General features: G+C 32.2%; 1 long non-coding RNA gene across 2 annotated transcripts; it reads left to right on the top strand.

The window, feature by feature from the left end:
* Positions 1–6: 6 nt before the first annotated feature.
* On the top strand, positions 7–2,783 carry LOC123883759. 2 transcript variants are annotated; one of them, XR_006800441.1, is made up of 5 exons: positions 7–529; positions 678–723; positions 861–1,241; positions 1,790–2,257; positions 2,487–2,783. It is a non-coding gene; the product is annotated as an uncharacterized LOC123883759 (long non-coding RNA). The 2 variants fall into 2 exon arrangements; XR_006800442.1 differs by lacking the exon at positions 678–723 and having other exon boundaries at positions 7–498; positions 2,487–2,782.
* The last annotated feature ends 651 nt before the right edge of the window (positions 2,784–3,434 follow it).

Below are 3,434 nucleotides of genomic sequence, written 5' to 3'. Positions count from 1 at the left end.
AATTAAAAAATATATATGCATTCCCATACATTATATTGTGCTTAGGATGTAGGTAGAAGGATTTATCTTCTGATTTATTTGACTGCACCTGAATATGTCTGGTCTTGGTGATTTTTAGTTGCTGATCTAGCACTGATAATTTGTTGACCTTTTGAATTTAGTCAGTTATGAAGTCTAAACAGATAATAAGATAGGAAAAACTTAGGATTTATGTTTTGCCTTCAGTAGTGTTTTGATAGTCAAGCTTAGATGTACTAATTCTTATATACTGGTGGATTTCAATTTATGCAGCAAACACATCATGAGGATTTCAATTTGCCTGAAGAATCCTGCCATGGTTTTCTTCCTGAACTGCTGCATATTTAGAATGATCAAATGAATCATTGGCTTATGTAGAGACAAAAATAATGTATAGGAAAAAAAAATCAGAGGTAGTAGAAGCATACAAGAAATATGTAGCAGATATAAGTGATTTGGGACTCATCATCAAATCTAAAAGTAAGAAGACGTTGTTGCATAATGAATCTCGGTTAGATCTCTTATTAGTATTGTTATTATATTATACGCTGCAATTGTTATATTATTAGGCAGTTAAGGAAGTTGTGTTATTTAGATGGTTACTGAATAAATCGGAAAGGAGAGACCCAATACTCTAAAATGCACTTTCGTTTTTATAGTGAATGAGCAAACTAGCATCACATCAAGATCTCAAGTCCAAATAAGGTATTAGAGTTGAGAGGAAACATAATGGTCTTAGATTTTGATTGGATCTCCAAAGAAGACTTTGTCTTTTTAATTTGGTTCTATATTGAAGTTAAATGCTCATTTTGAAAGATTTTCATTTACTTTCTTTACAACAGATATTTTTGAGGACACTGTATCATTTGCAACATGTATGCATTTTAAAACTCTCATTTTTGTTTTCAATTTCACTTAAGTTTTGTTATGTGGCTACAAAATTCGATTTTGAGTGAATTTAATTTGTAAAGTTGTTCTTACTTGAAAGTTGAAAGTAGACCAAATTCCAAGTGTTGCAGCATAAGCTGACAGGCGGCTAAGCATGCACATGCATCAGTTGTGCAGTCACCACTAGATGACGATGCTTTAACACGATGGCAGCGGGATGTAGGCCATGATGATGCAGGGCAGCAGGATGCAGGCCATCAAAAAGACTCACCTAATGTTGCTGACTCCAAGTATTCATATGGTGTGATCAGCTTGAAGCAATTGAAAGAAGTTTTGTAAGTAATGTCCATAGAAAGCCATTAAATTTATACTATTTCATTACCATTGTTTATTGTATAGAAACAAGGTTTCAGACTATTTTTTCTTAGAAATAAGATTTTTACGTAATTGGCACATATATGATTAGAATGAAATAAAATGATACATTATGTTTGCATCTTTGGATACTAATGCTTTGGTGTTGATTTGTATGCTACAAGTGGCCTTCTTATGAGATTTGTATTTGGAGATGATAATGTATTGCAAGCATGGAAGAATATAAGTGTATTTGATGATTTCGTTTGTAATGTTATATGTACTTAATGTTACATGAATTAGGATGTATTTTTGGTTCATTTGTAGTGTTTGTAATTTCACTCTAAATTTCATTCAAACTGGAATATAGGTTGTATTTTGAGTAATTTTTAACAAGTTATGTATAGTTAGTACTATCTTGACACCAATGCAGCTTACCCTTTAGTGGTTTAGAAAGAGTTATAAAATTAGTTGAAATAGAAAATGGATTCTTATGATTTTTGTTGATTGTTGTATTGATTGTCTGCAGGGTGCTTGCAATGAAGCCTTAAGCAATTTTCAAGTTGGAGATATGCATTAGTTTTATTGGAATTTTGTCAGTTTTGCCAAAGCACAGATTGTGGTGGCTTTGCTGGTGTTGAGAAAATGTGAGGAATGGGAGATGCTATAGTTTTTTTTTTTTTTTTTTTTGCATCATGCTGGTGTATTGACCAGTTTCTTGATTTGGTTTTTAAGTTTATTTACTCTTTCGGATGTTTCGATTATACAATGTACTTCTCTATCATATTATCAATGATTATATGAATGATTTTTAATGTCATCATCTTAACGTACTACTCATGAGAAATTTAAATTAAGTGTACTCTTAGACAAAAATTTAATTTTATAGATGTCACGAGTCTTGAAAGCTTTACTATAAAATTTTGTGTGATGCTTCACTTGATTCGTTTTATTATGGCGGACACAAGGCTTCTTATCAAGCCGAACATCACTTCATGTAGGCCTTTGTTACTTAACCCTATCGTTATTATTTTGTTTGTATAATTTGGACTTTGATTTCACTTCTTCAAACTATCGTTCGATTATCTAATCATTGTGTTCAAATTGCTCAATGATGTAGCCTTAGAAAGTTTATAATCAATTTTGTATGCTCTTTTATTTTATGCTTGATTTCTCAAATAACTACTTAGCCCGTTTAATTCCGTTTAATTCCTCCAAACCCGTAGGTGGTTTTAAACTGTTTGATCTTAATCGAGCGGCTGCATATGACCGACTATATAAATACGAGAAAGTTTTGACTGCACAAGAACGTGATCCCCGATAAAGGTGGGCAATTAGATTCTGCGGCAGAAATCAGTAATCAACAAGAGGAATGATATTTTGACACAAATATTTTTATTTACCATGATCTACAACATCCATGATTGACATATAAATGGTGTTCCTTGATCAAGGAGCATATGAGCTACAAGGATCAAGGAGCCATGGTTAAGGGATCCCTCCGAGTATCGATATAGATTCGTAATTTTTGTATCCTTTTTTTTTTGTGATAATTTTGTATCCTTCTAATAGTGAGGTTTATAATTTATGCGCGCTGCTAGAGTTTCTTAAATTTTGCGCTTTAGGTCAGCCTCTAATAGAGTGTTTCTTAATCTCTGCGCCATATAGAATTTCATGATACTACGCTATTTTAGCATTCACATAGATTCGTAATTTTTATGCCTTCTTGATACAACAAAGGTTTGTAATTTCTGCGCGTCGCGAATATGATTTTTTAGTTTTCGCGCCACAAGTATCCACAATGGTTCGTAATTTTTTTGTGCTTACAATATAGACATTTATGATCTATGCGCGCCACTTATAGAATTTCTTTTAATAGAGAGATGAGATTTATAATTTTTAGTCGACACAAGTATCCACAATGGTTCGTAATTTTTGTATCATTCTAATAGAGTTTCTTAATTTTTGTGCTTTAGGTCATCTTCTAATTGAGAGTTTCTTAATCTCTGTGTCATATAAGTTTCATGATACTTCGATATTTGAACATTCGCATAGATTCGTAATTTTTATGCGTTCCTGATACAAAAGTTTGTAATTTCTGCATGCCGCTTATCTAAATTTTTAGTTTTCGCGACATAATTATCAACAATGGTTCGTACTTTTTTTGTGCTAAC

This window comes from Trifolium pratense, linkage group LG5 (assembly GCF_020283565.1).
Source record: "Trifolium pratense cultivar HEN17-A07 linkage group LG5, ARS_RC_1.1, whole genome shotgun sequence".
NCBI classification, from domain to species: Eukaryota; Viridiplantae; Streptophyta; class Magnoliopsida; order Fabales; family Fabaceae; genus Trifolium; species Trifolium pratense.
This window is presented reverse-complemented; position numbering and strand designations above follow the sequence as displayed.